This window comes from Camelus dromedarius, chromosome 13 (assembly GCF_036321535.1).
Source record: "Camelus dromedarius isolate mCamDro1 chromosome 13, mCamDro1.pat, whole genome shotgun sequence".
In the NCBI taxonomy this organism is placed as follows: Eukaryota; Metazoa; Chordata; class Mammalia; order Artiodactyla; family Camelidae; genus Camelus; species Camelus dromedarius.
In genome coordinates this window covers 36068924-36093607 of record NC_087448.1, presented here as the reverse complement: position 1 = coordinate 36093607, position 24684 = coordinate 36068924, and the positions used below count along the sequence as shown (strand labels likewise).

General features: G+C 31.9%; 1 pseudogene; it reads left to right on the top strand.

The window, feature by feature from the left end:
* Positions 1–660: 660 nt before the first annotated feature.
* Positions 661–1365, top strand: LOC105091669 (large ribosomal subunit protein P1-like; annotated as a pseudogene).
* Positions 1366–24684: the final 23319 nt, after the last annotated feature.

Here is a 24684-nt window from a genome sequence, read left to right as displayed (position 1 = left end):
TGGTATTCACTCTTGAATATGACTAAAAGAGCTTCCTGAGGCAATGAGGAGACAGCATAAAGAATACTGTGCCTGGATTCAGACATTCTGGGTTTAAAACTCCAGTTTTAACACTTATACCTGTGTTCTATGGGAAAATAATTTAACTTTTTGGGGCCTTAATTTGCTGTTCTGTCAAAAGAAGACTAAAAATGATATCTACCTACAGATGCTGTGAATATGAAATAGGAAATTTGATACAAGAATTATGTGGTTAATGTATTTTATATTAAATTATGCAAGTTTCTGTTGTTATTATTATAAATTTATCTCAAAGTTATATAGAAGAAAAAATATATTTCTAATAACAAGTAATATTAAAATCTTTGAGGAGCCATATTAGCTTGAAAGAAGTTTAACAATTTTAAATTGGAAGTCTCCTACTGAAAGATTTGTGCCTCATATTGTATTCTACTTTAATCTTCTCTACACTATGCTATCCTATCCCACCTCACCCTACTTTTAGTCCAGCCCAGTCCATTCCATCCCATCCTCTCCGCCAAAGATTTATTATCCCTGAATCTATTTTACCTTCTATTTTATAGAGGATTTATATACTTCAGTTTTCCTCCAAATCATGATTATTTCAGAAATGTTTTTCTGACTGCATGTCTTTGAAGAATGGATATAGGTATTATAGAAGTATAGTTTATAAATTATTGAGTATGAAACCTGTTAAATTGGAGAAAAGTTTTAAAATGCTAACTAAACTTTGTTATATTTTTAAAATTTTTAAATATATTCAAAATCAGTTTACCTTTCCTCAACTGCCACCAAGGTGCTTGGTCCTTCCGAGGAAGCTAAGGTCGCATTGGAGTGAGGTCCTAACTTCATTCAGCGACTAGCCCCGCACCCGGAAGCGCCCACCTGGAGCTCTCCGGTGCCTTGGCCTCAGTCTCCTAGCTCACCTGCATCTACTCAGCCTACGGCGATGAGGTTATGGTCACAGAGGATAAGATCAATGCCCTCATTAAAGCAGCCAATGTAAATGTTGGACCTTTCTGGCCAGGCTTGTTTGCAAAGGCTCTGGCCAATGTCAACATCGGGAGCCTCATCTGCAATGTAGGGGTTAGTACACCTGTCCCAGCAGCTGGTGCTGCACCAGCAGGAGGTCCTGTCCCCTCTACCACAGCTGCCCAAGATGAGGAGAAGAAAGTGGAAGCAAAGAAAGAAGAATCCAAGGAGTATGATGATGACATGGGTTTTGGCCTTTTTGACTTAACTTCTTTAGTAACACTTCCAATAAAAAGCTAATCTCTTAAAAAAATCAGTTTGAGATAATCAATGGCATGCATGTTTTAATTGGCATGTATTTTTTGTCTTAGTGTATATAAACCATAAGGTATTTATACAAGTTTTCTATGGTTAACAAAATTTGAGGAAATAAATTTTTGGTGTATCTCTTCTGTAGCCTCATTAAAACTCAAATTTCATGGCTAATTATTATTACTTTAGAAACAATTATACATAATTATTACTTTAGCATCACAATATATGACCTCTATGCAACTAAATACATACAAATAAAAAAATTAACATCCTTTGATTTCAATGTGGTGAATCAAATGGACTATATTCTCAGCATTTAATAATGATAGAATATATATCCAAATGATATTATAATAATTAGGTTAAAATTTGAAATTTATAAATTTGATTTTAAACAAATTAAATTGTAAAATGTTATAACTTTATAATTGCAATGGGCCTTAATTCTGAAACTAAAATCTCAGAGTGAAAGATTTAATCCAAATATGTTTTCAAGGTCAAAATTTCTCAAATGACTTTTACAGGTTTATTGAGATACAATTGGCATACCATACAATTACATGCAATTCACATACAGCATCACTTTGACTATACAACTTAATGTTTTTTATACTTTATAATGTTTATAAAATTCAATGATTATTAGTATATTTGCAGAGTTGTGCAACCATCATCACAATCAATTTTAGAACACTTTTATCACCCTAAATAGACAACTTGTACCTATTAAAAGTCACTCCACATTCCAACTCCCTTCCCTCAGATCCCATTTTCCACTTTCTACTTTCTGCTAGTACAGATTTTTGATCATTTTTATAGGTAAAACCACTCAATATGTGGACTTTTATTACTGACTTCTTCCATTTATCAAAACGTTTACAACATTTATTCATGTTGTATGATGTATCTGTTTTTATTTATTGGTAAATAATATCACATTATATGGATATACTACATTTTTTTCATTCATTAGTTGATAGGATTTTGCATTGTCCCACTCTTTGCCTATTATGAATAAAGCTGTTGTGAGTGTTTTTGTACAAAATTTTGCACAATGCATGTTTTCATTTCTCTTGGATTTATACCTTAGTGTGAAATGTATTGGTCATATGGCAACACTATATTTAATCTTTTGAAGAACTGCCAGATGCTTTCAAAGCTGTGGCACAAAGGAGTGGCCAAGATGACAGAATAAGAAGACTCTGAGATTATCTCTTCTCCCAGGCCATCAAAATTCAACTGGCTTTTCAGCAGAAATTTTGCAGGCCAAGAAGGGAGTGGCACAACATTTTCAAAATGATGGGGGGAAAAAAACTACAACCAAAAATATTTTAGTTGAAAAGGTTATCTTTCAGATTTGAAGGAAATGTAAGAGTTTTACAGATGAGCAAAAGCTAATGGAGTTTATCACTAACACAGCTTTAAAAGAAATGTTGAAAGGATTTCTTTAAGTGGAAAAATGATCATAACTATAAATATAAAAAATGTAATATAAAAAATTACAAAAGGAAAAATCACATTGATAAAGGCAAATGCATAGTAACAGTGGTAGATTGACTACATATAGCCCTAGTAGAGAGGTTAAAATAGATAAAAATGGTAAAATCATCTATACTCACAATAAGAAGATAAAGGATACACAAAACAAAAAAATGTGAAATATGATGTCAAAACATTAAATATCAGATGAGGTTAAAATGCAGAATTTTTAGAATGACAAAAGTTAAGAAATCATCCACTTTAAATAAATAAATAAATAAATAAATAAATAAACATATATATATATATATATATATATATATATATATATATATATATATATATATAATGGCTATATATGAATGTCATGGAAATGACAAACCAAAAATCTATAATAAATACACACACAAAAAAAAGAGAAAGGAATCCAAACATATCAATAAAAATAATCATCAAATCACAAGGGAAGAGAGCAAAAGAGGAAGAAAAGATCAGAGAAAAACTCCAAAAATAAGCAGAAAAGATGTTTTAAATGACAATAAATACATACCTCTCAATAATTACTTTAAATGTAAATGGACTAAATGCTCCAATCAAAAGGCATGGTGTAACTGAATGCATAAAAATACTACACCCATATATATGCTGTCTACAATAGCATCAGATCAGATCTAAAGACACATACAGACTGAAAGCGAGGGATGTAGAAGGGTATTCCATGTAAATGGAAACAAAAAGAAAGCTTGGATAGCAATACTTAGACAGAAAAGACTTTAAAACAAAGACTGTAACAAAAGAGACAAAGAACAATACATAATGATTAAGGGATCAATCTAACAAGAAGATATCACAATTGTAAATATATATGAACCCAATATAAGAGCACCTAAATATATAAATCAAGTATTAAGAAACATAAAGGAAGAAATTGACAGTAACATAGTAACAGTAAGAGACTTTAACACCCCATTTATATCAATGGACAGATCACCAAGACAGAAAATTGATAAGGAAACACTGGCCTTACAAGATACATTCGATCAAATAAATTTAATAGCTGTATGTATATCTATATATCTCCAGTGTAGATCACAAGCTAGGCTACAAGTCTGAATAAATTTTATAAGATTTAAATCACATTGAACATCTTATCTGACCACAAAAGTAGAAGACTGTAAATCAACTACAAGGAAAAAATAAAGAAAAAACTGGAAAAAATACAAACATGTGCAAGCTAAACAACAGAACTAAATCACATACATAGATTAATGGAAGAGAATAAGAAGCCCCAAGACAAACCCACACTTCTATGGTCAATTAGTCTATGACAAAGGAGCCTTATGTCAGTAACATACTGCCCAGATTACTATAGATTAGTTTTGAAATTAGGTAATGTGAGTCCTCCAATTTTGTCTTTTCTTTTAAGATTTGATTGATTTGACTGTTCTAGGTCTATATACATTTTCTTGTGAATTTTAGAATTAGATTTTCAGTTTCAGAAAAAGATTCCAGTGAAGAATTTTATAGGCTCTGTACTTAAATTTTGGGAGTATTGCCATCTCAACAATACTAAGTATTCTAATTCAGGAACTTGTCTTTCCATTTATTTAGGTCTTTATATTTTTAAAATAGTGTTTTACAGTTTTCAGTATATAAGCCTTAAACTTATTTTATTTAATTTATTCCTAGGTGTTTTATTAATTTTGATACTGTTATAAATAAAATTATTTTCTTAAATTAATTTTTGCATTGTTAATTGCTACTGTATATGTATGCTGCTACCGGGTACAATAGGCTTTTTTATACTTGAAAAATTATGTGTAATAATTATCTACAACCCACTGAAATTCAAATCATATTTGAGGAGATACAGAGAAAAAAATAACAATTTCTGATTTATCTAAGCTCTTCACATTTTCTTAAAATAGGTTTCCTTTTAAATCCTATAGAAAATACACACTCATATGCATGTATCATATTGTTAAAATAACAAAAGTGGCAAAGTAAAGTTATTCCAAATAAATTCTTGGTTTCTTACATTTTCGGAAAAAAAATCCTGCTATGTATATTATTTGATATGTTACATTTCAATATGCCTTTTATTTCTAAATATATCTGTTCAGTGTTAAATACAACTCTCATAGCAATATTGTTAAAATAATTTGCGTTATTTTCTGTATATTTAAATTAGTAGGCCTTAAGGAAATATTAAACTTTGTTCTATAAAACTGCTGAATTGTTTTTAATACATTACAGACCAGACATGCTAAGATTAAGTTATTACTTGATAAACGTTTATAGTTGTGCTTGTGTGTTTCTGTATATCATTTCATATACATAATATATGTATCTTTTCAAAGGGACGTAGAATTCTCATCATCATTTGGCAGCTTTTATTTCCTAGGGATTTTTACTATAAATCTATGTATGATTTTTAATTATAATTTTACCATTCAATGAACCTCACAATGACAACATTTTAGCATCCATCCACCATGGCAGATGGCAAACTAATGAGGCCTGCTCTACTTGCATACTGATAGCTTTCCTACGCAACTCTTCTCTAATCCAAAGTGAGGTCAAACAGTAAATTTTTATTTTAATCTTCTTTATTTCATTTGGTCCTTAAAAATCATAAAGCTGATTATTAGAGAATGAATATTTTACATATCTCAATTGCATTTATTAGTATTTGTTTCATACATTTAACTGATACGATTGAAAAAAAATTTCTGTCACTGCCTGAAATTTATTTTAACAATTATGAAATTTAAATGCTGTATTGAGTTAACCCTAATCATTTTCACAACATTAATTAAGTAGGCCTTCTTCCTGAAGCAGAAAATATATTGTTTGCCAAATATACAAATATACTTTTAAAATACATAAATATGTAATTTTATAGTTATTTATTTAAAGTATGTTTCATTAATAACTTGTAAGTGTCTAATCTTTTTCTTAGGCCTTTGCAAGCTTTCACATTTTAAAGACCAATCAAATAGATGTCATTTTAGTCTGAAGATAGCCTAAAATTTAACTCCATATTCAATGACTATACTTAGAAGCAAAAACATTATTAACTAAAATGAGTTTCATGTAAGGGGCCTTATCTAGCTTGCCCATCACTATCTTTTACATTCTTTTGTATAAAATAGGTATTCATTACAAAATGAAATAAACTAATCTCTTTAATATTCACTTTATCTTGATAGTTTTCCATCCTTGTCAAATGTTGGCCAAAAGGAATAACTTTCTACAAGGATAGGTCAAGAAAAGAGTACAAATTCATCTGAAATTTTTCACAGGTATTGAATAAACATAACTTAAATCATAATTACAGATTGTAGATATTTCCAAATAATAAATAATAAAAATATTTTTGTGAAATGATGGTTTGAATCATAGAATAAAAAAGTATTCTGATTCATTTGTTGCTATTTCATGTCAATATTATACTTTTCCCTGTTAATCACGTATGATGTCAGGCGTAGAAACTATTTCTATTTTATTTATTCACTTAAAAGCTTTCTCTTTCACACATTTTTTTAATCATTTATTTAATTTTCATGTCTATTTATTGCCTTTTCTCTCCTTTTACAGCTGAGCTTTGTGAAATAATTTAATGCAGTTTCTCATCTTCTCTTTCTGCGAGTCCAAGCATATAGTAACTGTGTTCCCTGAAGTCACCAGGGGCCTTGTCAGTTACCATTCAGCAATAGAGTACACTGAATTATCCTAACTGACCTCTGTGGTGGATATTATGACTGTCTCTCTGATATTGCTTCTAATACTCCAGATTTGTGTGGAGTGTGGTCCCACACTCAGGTATTAAAAGGAACCATGGTTATGTAAGCCCAACAAAACTAATCTCACTCACTTTGTACCTAGGTCTGGCCAACTGTTGCATGGTATTTCACTTACAAAATTTCAGAAAAAAAATGTCTCAAATTATAAAAACACCACATAAAGAGATTTGTTGGATATTCCTGAGAAAGAAGTCAACTCACACTTCAGAGAGCACCAAGCTACACATTTCTTCTGGATGTGGTCTTGTGGAGATAAGCATTTTGGAAATGCCACATCCATGAAGGCAGCTATCATTAGGATAAATAAATAAACAAACAAACAAACACCTCCAAGAGGGTAAGTTGAGGGAGTGAACAGATGAACAGCAAGCCATAAGGAGAAAATGGGTCATTAATTTGGGTGAAAGATTAAGAGAGGACATATGGACATATTTTGGTTGAAGAATGTTTAAAATAGAACTAAAAAATTATATTATGCTTCAGCTTGAATCAAACAGTATTCAGTCCTCTATTAACTTGTATTGAATCTCAAATAAAAAATAACTTATCTTTTACTCCTCTAAAACAACCCTGTAATATAAATACATATGATGATTTTCATACAGTGAAAACTAACAAACTTGTGTAATTGTACTTGCCATTGATTTAGTTATTACATGTTTCTTTTTCCTAGTAGGATCTGAACCTTTTAATATAGAGGCAATGGCTTATCCATCTGTGTATGTTCACATACGTGATATTCAATCATTATTTCCTGGAGGAACTAATGAATTGGAAAAAAATGATAAATCAGTAAATGTTTTCATTAAAATATGATTAATCCCTTAGAAAATGTACAGTTCAATTCAGATTATTTATAAATTTACTCATTTGTGTATTTTCTAACTTATTTGGAATGTGAGACATGGGTTAAGTCTGTAAATATTGTGGATGAATAGTATGATTTCCTTTTGTCATGCTTTGAAAATACTCTCATAATTTTTTTATAAAAGTGTATTGCTGCTACTTTTCTTAGTAATTATTAGTTATATAGTTATGTCAATATTAATATAAATAGGATTTTTTTTCTATGTTGAGTCAAGCAGAAGAAATTAATAATGTTGAAAATGTAAAGAAAAATACATATGATGATTTTCATACAGTGAAAGCTAAGAACTTATCTATTTTTAATATTTTTAACATTTTTCAGTGGGGAGGTAATTAAGTTTATTTATTTATTTTTAACAGAAGTAACGGGGATTGAACCCAGAACATCATCCATACTAAGCATGAACTCTACCACTGAGCTATACCTACCCCCCTATTTCTAATATTCTTTAAAAACCTAGTGGAATGTTTACTAAATGGTAATAATTTTGTACATAATACACCTTTGTTTCTTATTTTTGCCACAAATATATCAACTTAAATGTGTTGATACCAGAGAGAAAGAAGAAAGAGACAGGGAGACAGAGAGATGTGATAGATGCACAGATAAATTAATAATAAATTATTAAATATAGTAGTAATAAATCCAGTTTCAAGTGGATGGAACAAAATCAATAAAATGATTGTTTGCTGGCAACTGTGAAATCACTACAAATTAAAAATGTTTTTCCAATAATAAATTTCTAATACTTAAATTACAGATTCAGAGAAATTTTATTTGGTCAATCCACTTATTAAAATTGCCAAAGCCTCTGGAAAAAATATTAAAGTAAGTAATTAATCTGGCAACAGAGATAAAGCAAAGGTTGAAACCAGGCACAACAAAAGAATCATTCCTATGTCAGGCATCTTTTGGATTTCAGCACAGTTTAAAACTGGCCTTAGTTTAAAGGCTAAGAAACCTACTTTGCCAGCAATTGGCCCTGGATTGTGAATCTATCTTTGAGGGATGGATTCAGGTTAGCTAAATTCACGTAAAGGGGACTATTTCCTTTAGGGTGAGAAATATAGCTGACATCAGAGACAGAGAAATGTGCTATGACTAAGCTCACCTTTCCCTATGGAAATTCTATAGGGAAGTCAAATTACACCTAACATATAAGCACATTTATATGTAAAACACTGTCTTAAATGCTTTACCTGCGATATCTAATTTAACCCTCCCAGTAATCCTTTGAGGAAGCCATTGCTGGTAAACTCATTTCACCAATGAGGAAGCAAATTCAGACAGAGTTAAGTGATTTTTAGTGAAATAGCTAGTAAATTGGAGGAGCCAGATTGAATTCAAGTAATCAGTTTCAGGAATCAGTATTTTTATGGAAAATGCTACAGTGCTTTTCTTTAAAGCAAGCGTGATTTGAATGATTATTTTCAACTGTCTAATCTAGCTTGATATTAATTTCTCTTTAAAAGAGTTATACTTGGAACCAGAAGGGTCCAAGCTTTGGATCAGAACCCCTTTATCCTTAGACAATTATCTGTAGGGATTGCAAACAAGTGTGATTGTTATTCTCCATTTTCTAAATATCCATCACAGGTATATTATTTTTAGATATTTAAATACAGATGTATAAATATATTAAATCAAGTTATATTCCAATTCCAATTTTAAAGACTGAAGAGTCAATTTCTGGTGTCCTTGTGTATCTTTCTTTTTTTTATTAACTGCACACTGGTTTTATATTTCAACTCTTAGAGTGTTCTACTAATTCTAAAGTATTAGAAGAATAAACTTTGTGGATTTCTCCTGGTAACTGCTAAGTCAAGATCTCTTTAACAGTTTGTACTTTGCAAAGAAAGATAGCTAAGTCATTTTTTATTTGCATTAGAGAGAAAGGAAGTTGTATAGAACATTTATTTCTTGTCAATTTTCCCCTTTTTCATATTCTATAAGTGATAGTTAAACTAAAATGATAAACACATAAAGTTGCAGCCTTATTCATTATTATAACCCCTGAGGAATATTCTACTTGAGGTCTTTTAATTTTGCAATTAACAAAGAAAAATTCCACTTTGTCTGATATTGGGTTGTATTGCTCAAAATTCTAATTTAAAATACAGTCTCTAAGGATTTGTACATCAGACCCCTCCCTTCTGCCCCTGATCTTTTACTGTTACTGAAACCTCAGAGTTCTACTGTATGTTGAAAGAGATTCAAGGTGAAATCTTAACTCTCCCGTTCACAGATAGTATGTCATTATTTCTTCCCTTTTCTATATCAGGAGATGTTGTTCTTAAATTAAGAGTGGAACAACTAAAGTATAGAGGAGTGAAAGGGTTTAAATAATAAGCAATACAGTTTTAGGTCTTAAAACATTACTACTTAATTTAATACTTAAATTGGTCTTCTAATTTGATATTAGAAATGTAAATAAATAGCTATTTTATTCAAATTATAAGCACACAAGTTGAGTTTCAGGTATATTGTGATTGATTCAAAGCCATAAACCTCAAAAGTGAGAGATCAGGAATTTAAAACAATATCTTTCTGAACCCTCACTTCCTCTACCTCAAGACATCATACATTTCAATGTTATAGCCAGCAATAGATTTGTCAGAAAAAAAATACTTTGAAATTTCCAACTCTGATATCTGATTATCTCTTCATTCAATTTTTTCATGTCATATATTTTGTAATTATGAAAAAGTTTCTTAAATTAATTTTATATATGATACAGAAATTTGCTACAAAATATGAAACTTTTATGACATAAATATGTAAATATAAGAGTAAAATTACATAGAAATTTTTCAAGTATTTTTGGAGGTTAAAGGGGAATATGATACTATTCATGAGATCTACATAATTAGAAAAATATCTACAAACTAAGATGGTAAAATCTAATTCTGGAATGTGATTTTGTGGTTATGTAATAAATCAGTCAGTTGTTATGTGGATTCTGCATTTAGTGACTGTGGTGGAAAAGCATAGAATGGACTGTTTAAAATGCTAAGTGAGATTTATTTATTTTATTTTTGTTTAATTTAATTTCTTCTATGAGTAAAACTGACTCCCAATAATATATTAGGTTTAAGTGTACAGCAGAGAGATTTGATAATTCTGTACATTACAAAATGATCACTGTGACAAGTCTACTTACCATCTACTTCCATATAGAGTTATTATAATATTATTGACTATATTTACTGTACTGTAAATTTTATAGCCTTGACTTATATCTTTATTTTATAAATGGCAGTTTTATTCTTAATCCACTTTACCTATTTTATTCATCACCCCAGCCCCTGCCATTCTGACAAGACCGATTTGTCTCTGTATCTGTGAGTCTTTTCTGTTATGTTATTTTTGTCTGTTTTGTTTTTTAGATTCCACATGCAAGGGAAATCATATAGTATTTGTCTTTCTCTGTCTGAATTATTTCGCTCAGCATAATAACCTCTGAATCTTTGTTGTCACAAATGGCAAGATTTCTGTTTTTTATGGCTGAGTAATACTCCACTATTTATGTGTATGTATGTGTGTATATATATGCACACACACATACATATATATATAAATGTATATATACCACTTCTTCTTTATCCATTAATCTATTAATGGACTTGGGTACTTCCATATCTTGACTATTGTCAGTAAAGTTGCAATGAACATTGGTTACATGTATCTTTTCAAATTAATGTTTTTGTGTTTTTCCCAAAAAATACCCAGAAGTAGAATTGCTGAATCATAAGATAGTTCTATTTTTAATTTTTTGAGGGCTCTACACAATGTTTTGGATAGTGGCTGCACCAATTTACATTCCCACCAACAGTACAAAAGTGTTCCTTTTCTCCACAACCTTATCAATACTGGTTATGCCTTGTATTTTCAATAAGTCAATATGTGAGATTATATCTCATTGTGGTTTTGATTTACATTTCCCTGATAATTAATGATGTTGACATCTTTTCTTGTGGCTTTCAGGCCAACTGCATGTCTTCTTGAGAAAAATGCTTGTTCAGGTCCTCTGACCATTTTTTTAAATCAAGTTGTTTGTGTTTTTTTATATTGAATCATGTAAGTTCTTTGTATTGTTTGAATATTAACCCCTTAACATATATATTGTCTGAAAATATCTTCTCCCATTCAGCAGGTGGCCTTTTTATTTGGTGATAGTTTCCTTCACTACACAAAATGTTTTAGTTTGATGTAGTCTCATTTGTTTATTTTTGTTTTTTTCCCCTTTTTCTAAGGAGGCATATCCAAAAAAAATAAATATATATATTCTTAAGATCAATGTCAAAGAGATTACTGCCTAAGTCTTCTTCTAGGAGTTTTATAGTTTCAGGTCTTACATTTAAGTTTTTAACCCACTTTGAGTCTATTTTTGTATATGATGTGAGAAAGTAGTTCAGATTTATTCTTAGGTATGTAACTGTCCAGTTATCCCAGGACCATTTATTGAAGAAGCTGTCTTTCCCTAGTGTATATTTTTTTCTTTTTTGCCAGGAAAAATACTGACCATATAAATGTGGGTTTATTTCTACACTCTATTCTGTTCCATTAGTGTATGTGCCTGTTTTAATGCCACTAGCATACTGTTTTGATTACTGTAGCTTTGTAGTATAGTTTAAATCAAGGAATATTGTACCTCTAGCTTTGTTCTTTCTCAAGTTTTTTTTTGACTATTGGAGGTCTTTGTGTTTCCATACAAATTTTAGAATTAATTGTTCTAGTTCAGTGAAAAATGCCATGGATATTTTGAAAGGAGTTGCCTGGAAACTGTAGATTGCCTTGGATAGTATGGCCATTTTAACAATATAACTCTTCCAATGCAGGAGCACAGGATATCTTTTCATTTGTTTTTGTTATCTTCAACTAATTTCATCAGTTTCTTACAGTTTTCACAGTATAGATCTTTTACCTCTTTGGTTACATTTATTCCTAGCTATTTTATTCTTTTTAATATTATTGTAAATTGGATTTATTCTCCACTTTTTTTTCCTGATAGTTTGTTGTTAGTTTATAGACATACAACAGATTTTTATATATTAATTTTGTATCCTGCAATTTTAGTGAATTCATTAATTGGTTCTAATAGTATTTTGGTGGCATCTTTAAAATTTTCTGTGTGTAATATCATGTCATCTGCAAACAGTGACAGTTTAACTCTTTCTGTCTAATTTGGATTCCTTTTGAATGCATTCTAACAATCCTACATTTTAAGCACCCGTGCACATTTAATGATTTTTTAACATCATATTTTACATCTTTCTGTTTTGTGTACCATTTAATTGCTTTTTATGTATATAAGTTGATTTTACTACTTTTGTCTTTTAACATTTTTCAAAGCTTTGTAAGCGATTTATCTATTACCTTTACTGTTTGCCTTTACCAATGAGGTTTTTTCTTTTGTAATTTTTATGTTCTAGTTGTTATCTTTTTTCTGCTTGGAGAAATACCTTTAACATTTCTTGTAAAGCCATTTTCATGTGCTGAACTCTTTGGGATTTGCTTGTCTGTGAAGCACTTTATCTTTCCTTCAAATTTGAATAGTAACCTTAACAGATTATTCTTTTTTTTTTTTAACTGAAGTTTAGTCAGTTGAATTGAAGTTTTAATTGAAGTAGTGTCAATTGATACAGTCTCAAAGCTCTTTTAAACTATCTTTATTTTTAAAGATTTTTTTTTTTTTTTTCAGCTTGGGCCACTTCCACTACTCTGTGTTCCAGTTTGTTGATCCACTTGGCTGTATCATCTAATCTACTGTTGAGTCCTTTTAGCATATATTTTTTTTTATTTCAATTATTATGTTCTTCAGATCTATTTGTTTCTCCTTCATATTTTCTAACTCTTTGTTAAAATTCTCAATATGTTCATTCATTCTTCTCTTGAGTTTGTTGAGCATCCTGATGACCATTACCTTGAACTCTTTACTGGTGAGATTGCTTTTCTCCCCTTCACTTACCTCTTCTTCTGGGGTTTTATCTTATTCTTTTATTTGGAATATATTCCTCTGTTTATTCATGTTGCCTAATACTCTGTTTGTATTTGTATGTTTGTATTAGGTCTGTTGGTTATGTTTCCCAATCCTGGAGAAGTGACATTATGTAAGTGAGATCCTGTCTGGCATAGCAGCTCCCTCCCTGTGGTCACCTGAGCTATATGCCCCAAGGTTGCCCTCTTGTGGATTGTATAGGCCTTTCTGTTCTCCCAAGGCTGAGTACAGTGGGAATACTGGTAGGCAGGTCTACCCCTGGCCTGGATGTCTTCCAGCTCCTGCCTTTTGCTGAGGACTTACTAGTGTGTTGGGTCTTGTCCCAGCATGGTAGGCTGTGCAGCCTGGGGGACCTGGACCTGGTTCCTGTCTGCTGGTGGTCCAGTAAGCCTCTGGTACAAATCAGCTAGAAGGAGAAATCCAAAATGACACTTGTCAGCACCAGTGTCCTCATGATCAAATATGGCAGCACCATGTCCCCAAAATGGCTACTATTAGCATGTATGTACCTGGTAAATCCCAGTTGTCTTATGCCTCTCTGGGAGGTTCTCCTTGATCAGCAAGTGGGTATGACCAGACTCACTTCAAATTACTGCCTGTGTGCTAAGATTTGGACCTTGTGAGATTTTTGTCAGTGCCCTTTCACAGTGGAGTCTACTTCCTAAACATTTTAGCTCTCCTGTACATAAGGCCCACTGTCCTTCAAAGCTGGATATTCTGGGGTTCATCATTTCAGTGAAGGATTTCCAGGCTGGGGAGCCCAGTGTGGATTTGGAGGTAGAACTTGAGGAGAACCTCTGCAATTATTATTATCTTCCCATCTGTGGTATGCTACCTTGGGGGTTTGGGTCTTTAATAAACCTCAGCTCTGCCCTTCCTACCCATCTCATTGTGGTTCCTTCTTTATATCTTTAGTTATGGAAAATCTTTTCCACTAGCCTCAGGTCATTCTTATATATAGTTGCCCTGTAAATAGTTGTAGTGGTGTACCCATGAGACAAGGTGATCACAGAGTCTTCCTACTCTGCCATCTTGGCCACATCTTATCACTAGATCAAGTTTTAAAAGTCTTCAAGTGATAGCACAGTTACAGTACATTTTAGATATTAAAAAAGTAAAAAAATACTGTATTCTGGACTTGAGAAAAGTATGCATTTTGTCTGTTTTACACTAAATTATTTTAGGTTAAAATGAAGAGCTTGGTGAAAATGAAGAAAACTTAATGGTATGTCAAATTAGAAATATGCATCTCACTCCAGCCACTTGAGAAGATTTTAAAAAGCTGCCTCCTCACTTTAGACATCAGTTTTTAATCATGACAGGAGTCAGTAATGTGGGAACATTCAACAATCTCTCCCTTCTTTGAATTGCTTTTTCCTTCTTTTTTTTTTTAAATCAACTATCATATAGTCAAATAATGTCTATCAATCCTAGCCTTAATTACCCAGATAATTATGTCACCCTTGCTCTGCTTTATTTCCCACAGTAGTAATTCAGATTATTTTAATATTGTTCCAGTACAAGGCATTATACTAAATATTTTACATGATTTTTTCCTACAATTATTAAAAGAGTATGTGATTGATGTACAATTGCTATCCCCATTTTATAGAGGAGTAATATATGTTTTAAAAAGTTTAACAACTTTTCTAAACTTATTTTGCTGATTGTAAGAATCTCCTGGGCTTTTATCCATAGAAATCTGACTCCCAACTTTTGTGGTGAACCACTTAGAGTCAGCTTATTTTCTATACATTCAGTGGGACTCTGATCTCACTTCAGCAGAGCCAGAACTGAAAATTGGAAGAGAATTTGGTTCAAAGCTAGACACACCTGTGTCTGAATTACATGTCTGTTTTTTAAATAACTTCAGTAACTTATTTTTATACTTATGAGATAAAAAGTTACATTCTACCTTGCAGTGTTTCTTGGGGGCCAGCTAGGGAATTCATGATATAGTATATAAAATTTTAGGGATAATAAATAAAGCAAAATAGACACACTGTATACTGGTGACAAAGAGAGTGTGTTTATACTGTCACCTGTGTTCCTAAAAATGACTTATCAGTACCTTAACAATTTTGTAGGACACAGATGTTTTTCCGAAGACACAATGAAATTGAAATGTCAAAATTAGAGTGATACCATTTTGCTTGACTCACTGTAATCTAATACATTATAAATGTTATTTTAAAATATCAATATTCATTTTGTCAGTTAGCTACTTAATTGAGAAACTAGGCCCAGTTCCTTCACTTTCACATTAATCAGTAAAACAATAACTGTATTATTGATTATTATGAATCAAAATGTTTATATAATAGGAAAATTACACTAAACTTCTTAAACTGCAACCCTTTCATTATCTACCGCAAACTGAGAAACAGAAGTGACGTTTACATTCATAAACTTAGAAAATACTTCTTATTTTATGTAAAAAATATATATTGGTGATAATGAAAAATATATATACTGGTGATAATGAATAAATTGGTTTGAGCTTAAGGGAAGAGATTATGACAATTTTGATTGCTCTGTATTTTTATGTTTAAATGCAAGGTATTTAGGAGATTTTTTAATGTACCTACAAAACATAAGTTTTTATAAATATAATTAAATATGCAGTAATCTATTCATTATCTTAATTATTTGCATGGAATGCAAATTATAGTCTGAAGCAGTTCAATCAATGTATTTTTGGTAAAGTCATGCAGAGAATCAACATTAAACAGTATTTGCTTTCAAATAGGAATGTGTGACTTTCTTAGAGTTGATCATTTGAAAATATAATTTGCATGCTAATTATAAATTGCAAAGTCATCTTCCAGTTACACTGATTCTTAGTCCTTAATTTTTTTATGTGAATTTTAACTTTTCATCTCTAGATGGTGCTCTAAGTACCTGCATTGCAGCCAGGTTTGCCAACATCAGTATAAAAAACAAAAGAAACAAAAGCTGAAAAATAAAAAGTGATCTTATAACCAAATATATTAACTTAGAAAAATTCTTGGAACTTTTACTTTAAGCCAGAAAAGCATAAGTTGCCAGGTGATTAAGCCCATGAAAAAGATGCTTGAGTACTGTCCTTTTTAGGATTAGGAAAATAGTAACTGTAGAGAAATATTTTAAATCTAGTTAGCAAATTCAGAATTGATATTTCTCCAACAACTAACTTGTATTTCTTTTTTAACACCAACACACTACAGTGTTAAGTACTTGGTAGAAGAGGAAACAGTTATACCCAAACAGATTATGTAACCATGAATCAACTTATTCAAGTCTTTTACGATATTTTGAGATTAAAGCCATATCTAAATCAATAGATGAAAACAGCTAATCAAGGTTTTATTTAAGTATCAGTGATTGGCAAACAGTGGCCTGAAAGCCATATCTAGCCTGCTGCCTGTTTTTGTGTGTTTCATGAGCTAAGTGGTTTTGACATGTTTAATTTTGATTTTAAGTTTTAAAAATATATATTTTGAGATATGTGAAAATGTTACCATGAGGAGGGGAATAAAAGTTACTTAGGTTGTTAGTGTGAATGAAAAATACTGCAAACCATATCAGTAAACAAAGAATGCTGAAACCATCAAGCCACCAGCCACTGCTGCCACCCTACAAGTGAAGACAAGCCTGCAACCCAGCATCTGCAGCCACTCACAATGGTGCCCTCTGAGGGGACTCAGAACAAGGAAGGACAGGATACTGGCCCTAGAGAGCAAGGTGCTTGTCAAAGGAATTAATTCAATGAACCCAAATGTTTGCTCCCTTTCATCATAGGAAAGCACTAAATTCTTTAACTTGAGATGTCTGAGTTTCTTTGGTTAACATGTAATCTTTTAAAGTTCCAACTACCTGTTTGTTGTAAAATTCCTGTGTATCCTAGCTCCTCCCCTACATCTTCAGAGCAGTCCCTCAGAGTGATCTGAGAGGCTATCATCCTGGCTCAAGTCCTCCCACCAAACAAAACACAACTCTCAACTTTTAGGCTGTACATTTATTTCAGTTGACATTAGTAACCTGAAAAAAAGAATATCTATCATGAGACAAGAATGTGATACAAACAGAAGATTTTATTAATGAAGTAAAAAGGTAGTAAAATATAGTACACCCCCAAGAATTGGGGGCAGGCCAATCCAAGAGAGGAAAAATGATGTAGCCCCTTTGTTTTTCTTCTTTTTATATCCTGGTTTAGGGGACATATTCATATTGATTATTGATGGCTTCCGTTCTTTCAGTGCTCAGGCTGAATGACAGCTCATGTTCCTTGTGCTCAGGCACGCCCATCTCTTTTACTCATGTTCTTACCCATGATGCACACAGAGAAACCTATGGGAGGGGGCTCAAACCACAATGTTAATTACATTATAATGAGCATTGGGTCAAGTTAAGCCAGGTCCTTCTGCCTATTGAGCAGCTACAGCATTCCATTCTAGCCAGCCTTGCTGGCCTTCATTTAGAGAAAGTAAACATTTTTGGAGTCCCTTATCCTGATTGCAGATGTACGGTTATTTTCTGGGTTGCTCCCTCTCCCTTCCTCTGTCCTAGCCTAGTGTTCATGTCTATCTAACTGCCTAACAAAAATTCACAAGAAATTTGAGTTGGTAAAATTGCCACTGGGGAGACAGCCAAAATAAACAGATAAATTGAACCTTAAAGTTAAAAATGGCACAGTCAAGCCAACAGAAAATTTTAATAAATTTTAAATTTAGTATTTTAGAGATTCCCTCACTTAAGGAAATTCTGAATCTTATATCTACCTAGGAAAAAAATTGCTATATTTAAAGATTAAAATTTCAACTGAGGTCATCATTTGGTAACATGTAGTCAAGAAACTCTAATGCAAACTTGAAAGAATTCTAACTGATTTAAATAGATTATAAATCTGCTATCTGAACTATGTATTATGCTACAGTTCTCCTCAATGTGATGCTTGCATATTAATGAGAATTTCGGTTCTTTTAAGTAGGTTAGTTTTCATCAGTTGTTCCAATCAAGTATTTCTTTTGAAAGACTTAAAGGAACGTTGTTTCTGCTGTGACAAGTCAGTGCTGTAACATCCCCTCTTTTAAAATCCCTGTAGCCTATTAAAAAAATATAATTTGTTGGAAGGACACTCAGTCATTTCATGTAACAGAAATGGAAATGAGTGGAAAGATCAGCACTATTTCCCCAATGCCACTGTCTCTACTATTGAGCTCTTTCAATGTTAATAAACAAAATTTAAGTGTGATTAAACGTTAGAAACTAAGAAGAAAAAAGTAATATTGAAAGAAAAAATACTCTATCCCCAACCTTTCCTTGGTAAAATAAGGTCTATGTAGTACAGTGAATGGTGAAGCACTCATGGGAATAACGGAGATATTCTATTTGCTGTTGTCTCAATTCTCCACTCCACTTTGTTAAAATAGATTGCTATATTGGGGCTGGAATCATCTAAATTACAGAAGTGTAAACTAAAAAGTATCCCAATAGATATTAAACTATTGAGACTCTTTTGATTTGTTCATCTCTTCGACATCCAGTATTTTTTTTTTTTTGAAACAGATTTTGGAAGCTATATCTAGTGCCATTTGATTTTTGGTAGGATTCTACTAGATATAGAAATTATACTCCTATTACCAAGGTGACATTTAGAGTAACACAGAAAAATAATAAATAGAAATGATTCACTTAGCCCACTTCTGGATTATGTAAATAATCAGAATGCAAGGCTTTTATTTAAGATATTTCCTTTGGCTAAATGGCAAAATTAGGTTGTCACATGGTCAATGTGATCGACTAGGTAGTAATTAATTGGCAATTAACATAGCCCTAACACAAATAACCATGAACTCATTTGATGAGTGAGTACAGAAATTACCACAAATCTGAACAACATGTTATCAAATAGAAATATATGATTACCCTTTTGTAAGCATCCTATTAATCTATACTCATAAAAAATGTATTCTGTAATATTTAAATGCAATTTTTTCATGCATTTTTTTTACTGTGTATTTCTGATTCAACTCCTTGACATTATGAAAAAGAAAGCCCAATTCTTTTTTCGTATAACAGCATTTCTAGCAGACACACCTAAGGTATTACATTGTTTTTTGATTATCCTCTTTCCTGGAGTAAAAACCTCAAACTCTAGGCCAATTCCAATTATAATATGATTTCTTTTACCATTCACATTATCTGCTGTAAAAATTCTAGTTTATCTATATCTCTTTTAATATGTTGTGCTTAGGAATTAAAGTACAGATGGGCTATCAACATCTCATTTTAGATACTATAATTCTATTAGTACTGTATTTTTGACAGCTACATTACACTTTGTCTACAATTTGTCTATTCTTAGTGCCAACTAAATTCCCAAACTATGTTTTAAACTTTCTTCAACTAAATCCTGAATTCATCTTCTTCATTTCTGCATTTTTCTCACTATAAAAGTGACTATACTAAGAAAAGAACATAACCTCTATCAGAGTATGTTGCAGACATTTTATGTACTCTTTGCACATGTTTCTATGTGCCTTTATCTTGTAGTGCACTAAGTAAAAGCCCTCCTAAAAGCATTCTGTACTTTACTCTAATAACCCCAAACTATATAGTAACTATTGTGCTCATTTAAGGTGTATAACATGGTCAAAAATGCACACTCAAAGAGAGAAATTGGACCCTTACCTATACCATGTATAAAAATTAGCTCAAATTGGTTAAAGGTATATATGTACCACCTGCAACTATAAAAGTCTTAGGGGAAAAAATGGGAAGAAAACTTCATAACATTGGTTTTGTCAATAATTTCTTGGATATGACACCAAAAACACAGGCAACAGAAGCAAAAATAGACAAGTGGGACTCATAAAACAGAAAGTTCTGTGCAGCAAAGGAAGCACTCAACAGAGTGAAAAGGCAACCTACAGAATGAGAGAAAATATTTTTAAGCCATGTATCTGATAAGGAGATAATACCCAAAATATATTTTTAAAAAAATTCTTAGAAACTCTATAGTTAAAAAGTTCTAAATAGCCTGATTTTTTAAAATACAAAGAACTTGAAAAGACATTTCTCCAATGAAGACATACAAATGACCAACAAGTATATAAAACGATGCTCAACAGCTCTAGTAATCAAGGACATGAAAATCAAAACCACAATGAGATATCACCTCACACCTGTTGGGATGGCCACTAAAGCAAAACAAAACACCAGAAAGTAAACAAACACTGGTGAGGATATAGAGAAATTGGGACTGTTGGTGAGAATATAAAATGTTGCAGTGGCTACTAAAAACAGTGTGGAGTTTCCTTAAATGATTAAAAATAGAACTACCACATGATCCTGAAATCCAATTTCAGTTACATAAAGACAAATAAAACATATTTCCACTTTTACAGAGATATTTAAAACAGTCAAACTCTTAGAAACAGAGTAGAAATTGAAATGGCAGTTGCTGGGTTTAGGGAGAAGAGGAAATAAGAAGTAGTGTTTTATGGGCATAAAGTTACACTTGTGCAGCATGAAATGTTTTTAGAGATCTGCTGTGCAATAATGTGCATATGGTTTACAATTCTGTACAGCACAGGTAAAAATTTTTGTTACGAGGATAGATCTCACGTTATGTATTTTTACATACATACATACATACATACATAAATGCCCCACCAAAATAAACAAACACAAAACAGTTGGAGAAACTAAAGAAAGAAGAGATTTTTGTTTTAAAAAATTTGAAAAATAAATCCTAATTTAAAATGTCGACAAGAGCGTGTCTTTAAGTTTCTTTAAAATTATACTCAAATGAGTTGATTCAGTTTTCGATAGAGCATCTTGGAGTGTGAAATGGTTCAACAGACTAGACACGATATTAGGAAACAAGTTTCAGTCTTAACTTGTCATATTACTACCTGTGAAACAGTGGGCATATTATTTAACTTCTAGCTTTATTATGTCATATAAGTGAGAAGAATACTGCCTTACCTGCCATTTCCCAGATAGTTATGTCCTCCTGCAGTCCCTAAAATTTCTCACACTGCCCTTTTTGCCTGAACTCTTACTAATGACTCTGCTTAAAATATTTCATCTTATCCTTCAAGTACCACCATCGTAATTTCCACATGTGTCCTCTATAACGTACACAAGTGTAATGATTCTATGATGCCTATGATGCCATTTTCAAAGACAAGTGAACTCTGAGAAGGGGAAGGAAGAAAATATGAAGTACATGCTGGTTGATAGATGTTGGTATCTGTACCTTATAGAGGAGCCTGTTTAAACCTATGTTGGTGGCCAAATGGGCAGTGGGAGGCAACATCAAGAAAGCCCTTTGGGGATTGTTTATACATATTAAAAATAAGTCACTACAATTGTTTTCAGTAACATCAGTTCAAATAATTGTCACTTTTAATAAGAGATTACCTGAAAATGTGCTGTTTCCAAGAGATCTCACAGGTGTCTGTAAGGTGTTTCTTTTCAGAGTGAAGTGTAGCTGCAATCTTCACAGTTAAGCTCTCTAGGGCAAACATTTATAAAATATTTTACTACTGTTCTACATATAGAAGTTTCCAGGTAATTATCATTTGCATAAAATGTATGCTTTATTATATGTCTTAGGAATTCTTAACCCCAAGTCAACCAGATATTAGATGTAGAATTATATGATGGGCAATAAAATTCATTAGTCTTGCCTCACTTAAATGTGCCTTTAATATTCCATTTTAGAGGTCATTTCGTACACCCCAAGTGAACTCATATAGTATGTGGATTATAGGTTTATTAATTCAAGTTGATTAAATACATCACACTCTTGTTTTGGTTTTATTTTATTTTGATTTTCAAAATATTTTATGACTTTGTGTGTGTCAGCTGTGTACTATTGACTGAGAGAAAAAGCACTGTGCTTATTGCCAACAGTCTGGTCTCTAGATCTAGATCAGCTGATCATTAGCTGAATAATCTTAATAAAAATTACTCAAATATCTTGATTCTGAATGAAGGGCCCCATACCCCTCTTTGATAATTCCATACCTTAGTTTCATTATCAGCAAAATAAGTTTATTGAATTAGACCATTCTTAAAATATAGTGAGTTTACCTGGGAGTGATTATGAATTTTATTCAGTATTCCCCATGGGTAGTTTTGATTTGGTCACTTAAAATTAAATATAAAATGCAAACAGAATAAGTAAAAACATTAAAACTATTCAAATACATACAAATGTTGATGGCTAAAAGCAAAAATGGCTTCTGTAGTAGAAAAAGAAAAGCTATTTGTTTTTAATTTAATAAAAGTAATGGGATATTTTTAAAATCCTGTGCTTATAAATTGAAAATTAATTCTGTGTCTCTCATGGGTATAATAAGTTATTTAGTGTTAAAATTTGGATTGAATGAAGTTTCTTTAATTTGCATAGCACTTAATAGTATAAAACTCTCTTGCCTGAATATAATTCCATTAGATCTGCACAATTACACTGAGGGGCATAGAGGAGATGGAAGGGGGTTAAGGAGCTACTGTTGACTGACGAGTGAGTGGTCATTCATTGCTTGACACTTTAGCAGTAGGTGTGGTTTTAGCTCTCTCTGCCCAAGAAAAAAAAAAATACAGCTCTGAAAGCCTAAGACTTCTCCAAGGGCACACATTAAATAATTGGCAGAATTTGCTTTGATTAGAATTAGGCATTCAGACCCCATATTGTTTCTTCCCCTAAAAATATTGGATGTTAGATGCATATGTAATTCTAATTCCATTCCTGTAGCTCAAATAATTGGAAATTATTTTTGAAACAAGAGCAAAAAAAATGTATTCTTTATCAATAATATACCAAGATCTTATTTTAAATAATTTACAATATAGGAACAAATGGCCAAAATCTACTTCCATTTAAAACATTAAAAAGTTATTTTAAATGAAGTAATAGGGACATATCACATCTAAAATGATTACTTAATGGAGTTCTTAAAATGTAATTCCTGATGCATTTCAGAACAGAGCCTGATTTCATTTGCTAAAAAACAGTGGTTTTACCAACAGTTATTCTGACGAAAGAGGAATATAAATGTATCACTGAGGAGCATGACCAAAAACTTGAAATACGGTCAAGGACCATCATTTTCACCTCAAATAGGAGCAGTTTCTCCAGTGATTTTGATTGGCATTTTGAAATGTGCTTGTGAATAAAATAGAAAGGAAATGGCATACCTCACATTCAAATACCCACACAGAGATAATAATGGAAGCAATGTTTTATGGGTCATTGGGGAAGGCAATCCCATCCAAATGTTTGTTCCTGGGGATGGTAAGAGTAGAGTGGAATATTCTTCTGCATCATATAACCCAAATCAGAGGAAGAACTGATGGATAATGATTGATTTAATACAAAAAGCCTGAGCAGCAAAGAATGAAAGACTTATGGGGGAAAAAAAAAACTGTATAGGAGTTATTCCAGATTCTTGGGTATTATGATAAATTTGAAGTCCCAGAATCCTGAACTCAGTGTTGAAACTACATCTATAACTTTGCCCCATCTTGTGCACTTAGGCATAAAAGGATAATGGAATTAAAAAGTCAAGGCAGATAAAATTTTAAGAGAGACAGGATTTTTTTTATCCCCCATGACTAGAATAAGTGCTTCCTCATAAATGTTCTAAAACCAATGGTTGTCTGTTCTAGGATGAAAGATTAGTAGTAGTGAAGGAAATTTTCCAACCTTGCTTAAAAGCCACAGCCTGTGCTGGCAGGCAGTAATGAAAAACAGAAATGACCTTTTGAAAGCAGTGTTTTCAAGACAACTTGAATTTGAGAAGTAGAGTGGTAGATAGGCTTATTCTCTTTCTCACTGTTCTCCCACCCTCTGGAAACTGTCTTGCAACGCCTTCTTCATCAGTAGTGGGCCAAATTTACATAGAAATTCTTTTACATCTCAGGGATCACCTGGAAAAATAGTTCCTTTCAATTTTCATGTACAGAGTGTGAAAAAAGATAAGCCAATTTGTATGCATAGTACTTATGCATAATAGTTGTACACTAAAGTTAACTGTTAGCTCTGTGTTTACTAAGAAGTAGTGGAGGAGTTATAGCTAAACTTATATAAACATATAATTAAAAATAGTCTAAGGTTTGTAAATATTGCATGTGTATCACCAGGAGGAAAAAAGTATTTAGCATAATGATTTTTTAGAGCATAGGAAGGAATTTGTTGGATGACACTTTCTCCATCAATAAACATACATAAG